The 12036-nt window shown below is 43.7% G+C and overlaps 1 protein-coding gene across 2 annotated transcripts in view; it reads right to left on the bottom strand.

Annotated features, from left to right (window-relative positions):
- The window catches only part of LOC136360798 (bifunctional heparan sulfate N-deacetylase/N-sulfotransferase 4), a 70282-nt gene extending 61437 nt beyond the window's left edge, over nt 1-8845 (bottom strand). For both annotated transcript variants that reach the window (XM_066318406.1, XM_066318407.1), the window contains exon 1: nt 8766-8845. The gene's annotated coding sequence lies outside the window, so the exon portion shown is untranslated. The remainder of the gene's footprint in view (nt 1-8765) is intronic.
- Between the last annotated feature and the right edge of the window lie 3191 nt (nt 8846-12036).

Below are 12036 nucleotides of genomic sequence, written 5' to 3' on the forward strand. Positions count from 1 at the left end.
TCTGACTCACGCGTTCTCTGGAGTGTCAGGACTGGAAGGTCCTAGAAATCAGTAATTTAGGTATAGTCTGAGGAGAGCCATGCATGAAGAGAGAACCTATATATGTATTTTTTGTTTCCTGACAGAGTGGCTCTAGTGATCATCACAACAAATAAGTGTTAGGGACCACACTCATGCCTGAGCAGCTCCAGATGTTGTGTGGTGATACCAAAATTATCACAATACACGTAATATTTTCACGTCACCAGGCAAAATATCTTAACTCTGAGGCCAGACTTAAAATATAATGATAAATAAAATGATAATTTTAGATGTACCTTCTCAATGCCGCTTCTAATAAATGCGCCCATCTAGCATGAGTGACGTTATTAATATCTACCACTTCCCACCAGTAACTCACCAAAAGTTCAAAAAGCTGAATAGCATTAAAGGGTACTGTCCTGGGTTGTAGTTTAGGATGTATTCTATCACCATCTTCAGTTCATGGCCCATCAATGCCTTGTGCATGACTCACAGATAACTCCCTCCGGGTGTTATCTCTCTTTAATGGGCCATCAAGGAGCCCCTGGATGACTCATCATCCCATTGGGAGATGCTCCACCCACGGGGAGGAGCCAAGCATTCTCACCTGGATATAAGCTGGGATTTGGGACAGTAGAAGCAGCCCTCACCCACTGGATTCCCAGAGGATCAGAGCTACCAGACCTTTCTATGGGATCACTGCTTCAGGAAGACACCTCACCTGGACTGCTTCCATCACCCTGATCAGGGTGAATTCTGACTCTGTCAGTGGTTTTTTTTTCTTTTTGTATTATTGCATTTATTTTATTTTATTTTATTTTGTTTTATTTTATTTTTTCCTTTTCTTCTCGTTAAATTTTATGTGTGACTTAGAGCCTCTCACTTGGTTTGTTTTCAAACCACAACAGGTACAAGCCTGACTTTCCCAAGGTCACTCAGACAGCCGTGGTTGAGCTGGAAGCAACAGCCCCTTGCCCTTGCCCAGTGCCCTTCAGCAGCCGTTTCCAACCCTCATGGCATGTGTAGGAAAGTAAAAGGCTGAAAAGGTGGTGTTGAGAGATGATCTGAAGGTCAGCAGCTTAGTGCCAAAGCCATGATGACAGAGCCAAAATGTCATGGCAGGGAGCTGGGCCTGCAATCACAGAGGTGTGTGTGCCCTGCAGGACTGAGTCCTTGCTTTGCTGTCCCGGTGGGATTAATGGAGAGTGCAGGTGAAATTACCACACTGCCAGTGCCCCAGCCCTTGCGAATGAGGGTGGGGAATAAAAGCAGCCTTTGCACGGCGTTCTGAGGCAGCCTACAAAACATTCTCCCAGACTTGATGCAACAAATCTCCTGCTCGCGCTTGGTTAATGGCTCTTCATCACTTTTCAATTCATAGTTTAATGCTTCAATGGAAGCCAATTTGAATTCATTTAACTCTTCAAATAAAACTTTTGTGAGATGCTGTATCAGATGTTTTATTACAGTCCATCTATTCTGGTACTGTTTTCCACTTTCATAAGGCTGTCAATTAGCTATCCAGTTCCAATAGAATGATTTGTGTTGTGAACTCAGCTGAGAGACAACATTTGTGCAATAGAATGGCTGCCTAACAAGGACTCCTTAAACTCTGTCAATGCAGCAGCCAAGCCGTACATGTTGTTTGATTGGGTGGATGACCTAAGGCAGTAAAAAAAAAAAATTGTGAAAACCCTCTTTTTATAGTTCTATTAGCAACCAAGTAACTGCTGATTTTCTGTATTGATTTTTAAAATTTACCAAGGATTACAGATTTGTGGGTGATTACTAAAAACTCTACTTTTTGGAAGTTTCTTACACATGAAAAGAAGATATATAGTCCCAGGCTCTGAAACAGCCTGGTAGAAACAAAACTATTTGGTCTTTATGCTTTTTTTTAAGTAGTTAATTGTTTCCCACGCTTTCTGTTGTCCTGTTGGTTTTCTGGGAGCTAAAAATGTTTGCCACCCTGTGAGATAATTAAAATGTGTCCACTCTTACAGCACTGCCAATATATTTCACTGAATAACATGTTTTGTGGTGTCTGTATCCTGTCACAGGGACTATTTGTGAGCAAGTCAGATGTGGTCACATCTGTGCTAGGAATTAAAAGGAGGCCACTGACTTATTTCAGAGGGACTACTGCTGTCACATAGGAAAGATCTATTGCTACTGCAGAGGAAGTCTACTGAAACCCAGATAACAAAGACTCTGTACTTAAATCTTTAGTACAGCACATTTGCCACATGGAAGTTAAACAGAGGTTTATTCTGAGTTTGCTCAAGCCTGCTTCCAGCCAGTCAGATGGAGTTTCCAAGCTCTGTATACTTTAATTCTCATTACAACAGCTTCCCTTTATTTATTCTTTCAGTAATTTCTGCTGGAGTCTTCTTTCCCCATCTTTGTCTTCACTGGCCGAAGGGTTTTGTTACCATTGAGAGAATTTGGTAGAAAAAGAGGGAGAATACCCAGAGTTTGGCCCCATCAACCTCTGATCACAGCAGATGTGTGGGCTGGAGCATCATCCAAGACACCAGTGCTGGTGACAACCTGGCAGGGCTCAGCAAGTAGTGGCTTTTAAGCAAAATGAAGTAAATGAAGCCAGGGTGACCCTCCACACATGCATTCTCTTTTGGTTTTTTTTGGTGTGTGCACTTCTTGGGCTTTCAAACAGCTTCTAAAGGGGAAAATTCAGTCACTTCCCTCTTGCTCATAAATACCTGCATTTACCACTGCTTTTATTGCATGGCAGTTTGGGAGCAGGAAGTTTATATTCTCTCTCCTGTCTCCTCCTAGTCTTAGTTCTAGACTAGGTTCTAGGCAGTCCTTCAAGAAAATTTTGAGTCTTAGTAGCAGTTGTTTACAGGCAACATGAGCTTTTTGTGGGGACCACTTAGGCTACACACATGACTGTTGTCACTAAAACTAATCTAGACAGTGAAATTTGGTCATGTAACAAAAATACTACAATATCCAAGAGACTTCCCCTTTAATATACTTAAGTACTGCAGACAAGACAGTCAGAGGAAGTTTTATGTCAGATTATGAACACAAATTCAAATTCTTACCTTGAAATGACTGGAGGGATACTGTTTGCCTATCAAGATGAAAAGTGCCTTTTGGTAAAAAGATAAGGCAGGGAGTAGAACCTTTGATTTCTGTCTCTGCCACCATCATGTTTTGCCCTCTGGAGGCCACTGACTTTTTTCAGTATTTCATCTTTCCTGTTTGTGGAGGGAATCCTAGTCTTTTCTACCTTTACATGGGCATTAGCTGTAAAATGCATTATGATGGCTCATGTGTGGTCCAGATATAAATAACATGAATATTGCAAAGTGTACTTTTGGGAAAGCCAGTGCAAAATTCATAATTTCATGTGCAGGCAAATGTGTTTGCTGTACTTGTTTCCTTTTTCTTCTTTTCCTTTGTACCGTGGTTAAATTCCTTTGTGTTTATTCCTGCCACTGCTTTATGGGGTTTCTCCGAGAGAAGCCACTTTGTCAGCCAAATGAAAGATCTCTTTAGAGATTTCTGGTGTGTCATCTGTGACCTATAGATACTGTTTTGCTCTTGGTTCAAAATATAAACAAATGTTTCTTTTCAAAAGATCTATTCTTAGTTTTGTCTAGATAAAGTTCAATTTGGAAATGCCACTAGTAGGATAAGGGTCCTGCTTGGGAATTCAAGGGATTTTTTTTGTTGAGTCACGCTGAGCTCAGAGACTGGAACCAGAACTAATACCATTAGAGCTCTGTGATGGAATAGAGAGGCTTTGATTAACCTCTTGCTTTCGTGAAAAATCTCTGTTTATTGAACTACTGAGGCATTAACTTATTGTTGAAGGGGGAGAGTGTGGAATAAAAAAAAAAATCCAAATGGTTGTCAGTCTTTCTGAACATACTGCCCCTGAATCAGGCTGGAATTGTGTTTACAATCCTGTCCTCTCCTGGGGGCTGAGTGCATAACTCTACTTGGTTTTCAATAAGAATCTCCAGGATGTGTCGTGGCCAAGAAAATCCAGCCTGGCTTTCTGGGTTATGGAAGGGGCTTACACAATTATGTCTCATCACGTAATATCTTGTAATCCATAAAGCTCAGTTTTAGGTAACATATACACAGAGACTTTATTTCCTGCCTGAACACAAATAGTTTTTCCCATGGAGGAGAAAGCCTTTTAGGAGGTCCTTCAGTTAAAAATCTGACTATGCAGAATGATTCGTGCAGGCACATGGAGCTTGCACCAAGGCTGATGGAAAGTCAGTCTGATGGGAACCTGTCTCGAGGCACGCATGGCTCACTTTGCTTTCCATGTGGAACACTGCATATCACAGAATTCTCTTTAACTGTGGTTTTTGAGGTCCAAATAATAGTACCATGGCCTTCTGCAGGTGATTGATTCACCAGGACTCTGATGCACAGTTCCACCCTAAACAGCAGGACTGTATGGGGGTAGAATAGTGAAGCCCTAAATAAAATTGCAAATACACTCTACAGTGTAGCAATGGATAAAAATGCCCTATAGGAATACCAGCTATTTAGGTGGGTAGAGTGCAGATAGTCTAGCGAAATATCAAGGCTGAGGGCCTCGCTTTTTTTGGTTTAAATTAAAAAACCCCAAGAAACTATGAGGGCTTTAAAATCAAATGTGATCAATAAGTCTAATTTCTGTATCTTACTCAGGAGCCTAGAACAATGCACTTTCCTCTCATTTTCAAAAATTTCTCTGTGAATCGCTGACCACCTGCCCTCCCCTCCGGTGGTTCAGGGGGTAATCTATATCCCAGTGAGAGAGAATAAATCCAAGAATACCCTGAGGGTCTGGAACTTGAGCTCTGGCCTCCTCCTTGCACAATATGGTCCCATGGAAAAGGACAAGATGTTGGCTACAACAGCCCCTGAAAGTAGAACACAGAGGAGATGGGTGCATATTTCATGACAGACTGTTTTAACTTTCCAAACAGCCGCCTCTTTTACGGCCAGCAGCTACTATTAATTATTTATCAGAACACTTATTTATACACTAAAAGCTAAATGCAATCCTTTCAGTGGAGCCTGGCAGAGTGCGGGCTGGAATAAGCAGCTGTGCATAGTCCTTCAGGAGAGGAAGTTTCGTGCAGAGCTCTGCTCAGGGAAGAGCCTGTCCACATTATTCTCTCTGCTGTTTGTGCCTGGTAATGATATTTACATATGGGAGATGAAAACCCAGCCATTAGTAAGAGTCTGTAGCTGTAGGGGTGTCAGCCTGATCTCCCTTGGCCAGGCTAAGTAAGTCAAGGACAGTTCTTATGTCACCAGCATCCATGGAAAAAGAGGGAATCCCTTCCTTTTTGCTTCCTTCCTCATGGAGGAAGCCCACCCTGCCCTGCCTCCTACTTCTCTATTTGTTTTGGCTCTGTAAACCCCATCCTTGCAGCAGAGGAGGGAGGATTAATTTGCTCCCTTTGCCTCCACTTGGGGAGAGCAGTTGTGACCCTTTCTGTTGCCAGAGGGAAGGAAATAGGTTTAAATACATCTCTGTTCCTTCAAGAATTGAGTTTAAATGGCCATCCATTACTTCTGATGCCAATGTGTTTTCCTCATCAAATACTGACATGGTTTCTACACGGGTGTGCTGTTGCCATGTAATTCTGGTGGCATTGTTGTTTAGGTAAAATATTATTATTTTTCTATAGCAACTGTTAGTTTCAGTAGAAATTCTGATTCCATTGTAATTATTCCTGACAGTAGTTGTAATAAATGTTTGGGATTGACATGCCTGATTTTCATTTTCTTCCAGCAGCCAATGCTTTTAATCGCTCAGTTTTTCTAATTTAAATGTTGACATAGATGGAGAATTGATTCTGAATTTCTATCTAGTGCTCTTCTGGGTGGCTTACCTTCATGAGGGGCATTGCTTTTACATCTCAATAGGAGAAAGAGACTTGTTGCTATGAGATGTACATTCTCCAGCCTATCTCAAAATGGGAGACAGGACTCTCTGCTATTCTACTCAGTTTCCAATAGAGACCCTCCTTTCCCCTAAGAGTCCTTCCACCTGCTCTAATGGTCCTCAACTGCATCCCAGGCCAGAGAGCAAGGGGTCTGATAAACTACCACCTTACACTGTACTCCCTAACACTTGCACATTGTTTCAACCCAGGCTCCCTTCTCTTTGGAAAGTGTGGAGAGCCCTTGGCTCACCCTGAGCTCCATGTCCTGTTCCTGAAATGACTCCACAGGCTGGCTTTCTGCACAATTCCAAGTTAACCTTTCCTTCAGCCATCCAGGCCACAGCTGGCAATGCCTTGCTGCTCTTAGCCTAGAAGTTGCTTTGTTCACAAAAGCCAATTTTGCGGGTATGGAAAGCAGTTTCTTGGATGCACCTATGAAGCTGCAGAAAGAGGGTTGGATTTAGATACTTTTTAAGATCCCTCCCAACCCAAACCATTCGTAGATTCTCTGATTATGGAAGCTTTGCCAGGCAAACGCTTGATGGAAGCAAACAGCAGTGTACACATGCAGCTGAAGCCCAGCCAGCCCTATGGTCATAGAGGCAATCAAAGTAAAATTGTCTGTGGGTTAAATCAGAATGATTCGGAACAAAACCAGAAATTGTATATATATATATATATTTTTTTTTTTTCAGTAGAAGTTCATTATATGGTTTCCTTTACTGTTTATGGAAAAGTGATGAATTTTCTGGGGACATAAAATTAAATGCATTTTTTTTTGTTTATCCAACTGAAAACTTATAGTCAGAACTAATAGTAACTCATCAGCATTTTCTGTGCTCAGTATTGCCATGGGTTTGCAATAAATGGCCACATTTTCCTTGAAGTATCTCATAATGCTGCTGGGATAATTCCTGTACTGCAACCTTAAAAAACCCCGTCTTTACTATTAGCATATTTTTATTCTGCTCATAGTGAATATCATAGTTGAACTCTAGAGCAGCTCGTGATTCCTGCATGGTGCTAAGTCTGATCATGGCCATTACAAAGAGTGATACAGCACATATCACAGCCTCTAAACACCCATAAAGTTTTAATAAGACTTCCAAAACTTGATAGTGTGAGTTAACAGGGGGTTCAGGCAGAAAAGGATTCATATGTGGGTGTGGGTGTGTGTGTGTGCACAAGCGCTCAGTCACTGAAGCATTCTGCTCTGCTTAAATGTAACCCTTGGAATTGGATTTACTCTGATAAAATGCAAGTTAGAGGAGCATTTCCCCAGTCTTGCAGAAAAGAGTGGTGTCAACAAGACATTAAGATACTCCTGCTTTCAATTCTGAGGCTTTCAGACATTAGGCATCTATTATGAATCAAAAAAAATGGCCATGTTCTGGGGAAATGGCACAAAACCTAATAGACAGTCTTCAACTTCTGCACAGAGCAATGTCATTAGGAACATCTAACCCAATTGAGCAGATCATAGTATCTGATTGCTAAGATTCAGGAGAAAACTCGGAGCCAAGAATTTTCTTAGTTAAATGCGACTTGACAGTTCACACCCCACCCCCAGCCCCTCCTTTAGAGCAGCATTTCCAAAAGTAAGGCAGACAATGCAGCTTGGTGGAGGGGAAAAGGTGCATGGGGAAAGGGTGCAGACAGGATGGGGCAAGCCAGGGAGCGCCTGCAAACGCACCCAGCTATTGAAACCTAATGAACAAGGAGATCCTGCTGTCCTTCCACAGCCTGAACTTCTATGGCAGGAGGATCGTGTTTCAAACTACTGAAGAAATGGAGTGAAAATGAGTTACTTCTCTTTTTATCTTGTTCTCTGAGAGCATCCAAAGCTAGCAAAGGTAGGGTAACCTGCTACAGAGGTTAGGCCAGATTCTGCAGCATTTATTCACACAGAGGGAAGGAAGGAAGGAGGCTTCAAGCAATGTGAATGAGAGCCACGGGAGTTAGTAAAAAATGACCTGGTAAATTCCCTGGGGGAAAGAGAACTTCGTGAGTGTGGGGTTTCGTAGGTATGTGTGCTTACAGCAGTGCAGGGCTTGTAGGAAGAGACTTCTTCACCTCTAAGCATTTCCCTTCCCAGCAGCAGTGACTTGGAGCCCGTGTGCCAGCTGTAGGATAAAAACACTGGGCTGCTGCTGCTGCGCTCGGGCGCGGTAGGATCTGAGGAGCCCACACTGATTTCCTCAGTTTACCTCTTATTACCTCTAACAATCCTTGCTTCCACTCTATAAATGATCATGCCGTTTAAAAAAAAAAAAAAACCAAAAAATGTTGCTGACACATGTTGTTTGCTATCAAACTGCTGGAAGAGAGCAGATCTGTAGATTTTGGCTTCCTCAGAGCACAGTTACTCTTACTTTAGTGCATATTTAATGATCTCCATGGAAAGCTTCTACCACGTCATTTTAGTACAGCAGTTCTGCTGAACTTTGCTAGACGGTAGCAAATAAAAGCAAAGGGTGTGGAGTAGACTATAGAAGCAACTGTATCCCCCTCACATAACTTCCCAAGCTCTCCCTTCTGTGCCCTTTCATATATTTAGGCAGACAGCTGTTTCCCTCAGAAACAACATCCCTTTACATCAGGGGCAGACGTGGCAAAGACTATCTCAAACTTCCAAATAATCCTTGGAACGCCAGGCTCTAGGCAGCTTTGGGAAGCACTTACTGTGCACAGGTTCCAGGCGGATCCTTTGACACACTCTGGATATTTATACCTGCTCTGAGTATAGACACTCTCCGTGTGGCTGTATCAATACATGCCCAGAAGTAGAGGTTGAGAAGCTGAACAATCGCTTACCTAGAGAAGAATTGCTCTTCCTAGCCTGCAGCAGAGAGACATCTGCTTTTCGCAGCTCTTCGCCGGGCTCCAGGTAAGCTGGGGAGAGTTTTCAGTCGCCAGCAGCTGTCTGAGCGGCATCGCAGGGAGGCTCCAGCCGCCGGCACTGAACTCCGCCGGCACAGTCACATCTCATTGATATCATCCCCCGCCTGTCCTTTTCCGAGCGAGCAGCCGGCTGGAACGCTCCACACCTCTGCTCCGCACACGGTTCCGAAGGCAGCTCCCTCCTGGGACACGGGGATCACGCCGGGAGAGGCTGCGGGAACTCTTGGAGCGCCCGAGGAGCAGCTGCCGTGTGCCGGAGTCAGCCTCTCCCCCGCTATCTCCAGGAGCACGATCTCCAGGCTCGGCAGGGCTGTGACTGCCGCTAATCAACCCGCACACTTTCAAGGACTCGGAGCTGCTCTGATGTCATTCCGGCCGAAGCGCGGGGGGGGATGCTCGGCGAGGATGCTACGGCGGAGGCGATTCGGAGATGAGCCGCCTTGCTCTCCCACCGCCCTGATGGATCCCGCGCTCCGCGAGGATTTGCATAATGTGTCATTGTGCGGCTGGACCACCTCCCCTCCTGCCCGCCCAAAATGCGGGAGGGGAGTGCCGCTGCCAGCTGCCGGCTTTACACCTGGAGCCTGCAGCCTAGAGGGAAGCCGAGGGGCAAGGAAAAGTTGAAAGGATCGTTTTTCTGACGGGAGGATGCTAGTGTCCCCCCATCCATCCTCACCGTCTCCAGATGCTAAAAGAGGCTTAGTAAAATGCCAGCACTGGAAGACTTTTTGGTTCCTACTCTTGTTAGGTCACCCTAAGAGAAGATCACCTGGTACGATAAAAGGTGGGTTTGAGTGCATGACCAAAATCAAGCAGGGGTCACTCAGCGAGTTTGCTACAAATGATCTCCCTGGCAGCAGCAAATGTTCGGAGCTCAGAGGTGAAAAGTATTTTCTTGCTGTATGCGACACAAGTTCCACCTATTTGTTGCATAATTTCTTATTAAAATCCTTTATTTCATCCAGCTAGAGACGAAACCTACCTCCACAGCCAAGAAACATGATTGCTATGTGACTTCAAATTATATTACAGAGGCAAAACTAAACACTTTCTATATTAAAAGAATTAGATTTCATTCCAATCTAATTTTCAATTTTTGCCAGCTTGACATCTTTCACTCCAAAACTGTTCTTTGTACAATACACCTTGGAATTGAAATTCAGCCAATTCTGTGCAGCAAATGTGAGGAGAAAATAGTTTTGTTCAAGGAGACTGGGACAAACCCATTCTGTGATGATGAATGATGCTGTAAACTCAGATTTGAATCATAGGAGGGTCAGCTCAACCTTTTGTGTTTCCAAAACAGTGTAAATAAATGGCGTTCCATGCAGTTCACCATTTACATCCTTCAGCTGGGACCTTCTACATGAAGAGCTGTTTGCTCTCTGTGAATACCCAAGTTTTAAAGATGGTAGAGATTCTGAACTGGAGACTAATTGATTCCTTCTGGCTAGATTAGAAACTGAAGGAAAATTAAAATTCAAACTGTCTGAGTAATTTCCTGCAATTTCTAATTACAAAGCACTTGCTGGGAGATCTTTTAGAAATTCCTTGCACCTATGCCCCAGCTCTGGATTTGGGATTTGTTTTCCAAAGACTGTCGTGAATGCTGGGCACGAGGATCTCACTGTAACTGGGTGGTGAGCAGGTGCCACCTTGCATCCTGTGTGAACATCAGAGCTTCAGTCATGCTGTAAACTAAACCAGCCAAACTGAGTTAGAGACTCTCTTCCCAGCACAAGGGAATCTTCTGGTGCAGTTTGTCCAAAAACTGCCAGAGCTTCCTATTGCTGATCGGATGGTGTGAAGAGCCCAGTTGTTTGTTGCTCTTTGTGCTGTTATCCTTGGCTCCTGGTTGCACTTGGAGAGGCGTCTGTGAGTGGGAGGGTTGGGCTGTGGGACAGCTGTGCTGCTCCAGGTGTGGTGGGAGCAGCGCTCTGCCCCTTGGAAGCCACCACCACGGATGTTCCCAGGCGGGCCAGCGGCCAAGTGGCTGCACAAACTGTTGAGAGTGTGTTTTAATTCAGATGCTAAAGTCATTCTTTGAACTGAAATGCTTTGCTTAAGCCCTACTGTGCTGGGTGAATTCAGCACGAAGGAGCAGGGCTGTGGATTCACGCTGCCTCCGGAGCTGTTTGCTCTGCTAGTGATTCATTTTAAGTGCTGGATCAGGAGAATGACTGTGCCAGGGCCTGCCCTCATGAGAAACGTGTGGGAATCTGTTGGCAGAATTGCTCCAACTCTGTGTAACAGAAAGAGCACACCAACTCTTGGGAGAAAAGAGTACAGTTTGAATTTTCACTTCCCTCTCCTTTGGGTAGTAGACAGATCTGAACTTTTCCAGCTCGGTCACAAATGCAGTCGAGTTACCTAGAATGTCCTTCTGATCATGATATAAATCTCAAGCTCTACTTAAGGGAGAAATAGACAAGAAAACAGGACAGCAAGAAACAGAAATTAAGTGTGGATGGAGAGAAACAGGGAAATAAGACAAGTTCTAGTAATAAAATATTGTATCAATGAGGCGGTGCACTTACGCTGAGATCCTTGCCGCAGGATGTACATTTTTCTGGCTCTTGACCTGCAGCACACATTTTGCATTAGGTAGTGCACATTATTCTGTACCTGTTAATCATCATGTGTTTTTCTTCCTCCCTGTAGAGGTAGGCAATCACAACAGCTTATCCTACTTATTTTGGTAGCGCAAAAAGTATAGATGAAACCTACCTTTACTTTGCCAAAAAAAAGTTTCCTGAAAAATACGACTTTCTGGTTTTCAAACTGGGAGTTTGATGGTGGTTGGGTGTTTTGGGTTTTGGTGGGGGCTTTTTGGTGGTTGTTTGTTGTTGTTCTTTGTTGATTTGGTGAAAGTAAGGGTTGTTGTGGTCTGTCCAAATCTTCTTGCAGCTTACACACCTATCACTACAACGTCTGTACACGTTTTTAAAGTGTTCATCTTCACATCACTAGATATGGAAAACACAGTTCCTGCAGTTCTGTGGTTAGAAACATAGAATCCTAGAACCATTTAGGTTGGAATAGACCTTTGAGATGATGGAGTCCAACTATTAACCTAGCACTGCCAAGCCTACCACTAAATCATGTTCCTAAATATGATGCAGAGCAAGCTATTCCTCTCAGAACTTGGAGTGCAAACACATGGTATCTCCCTGGTTCACTCTTC

This window comes from Sylvia atricapilla, chromosome 4 (assembly GCF_009819655.1).
Source record: "Sylvia atricapilla isolate bSylAtr1 chromosome 4, bSylAtr1.pri, whole genome shotgun sequence".
NCBI lineage: Eukaryota > Metazoa > Chordata > Aves > Passeriformes > Sylviidae > Sylvia > Sylvia atricapilla.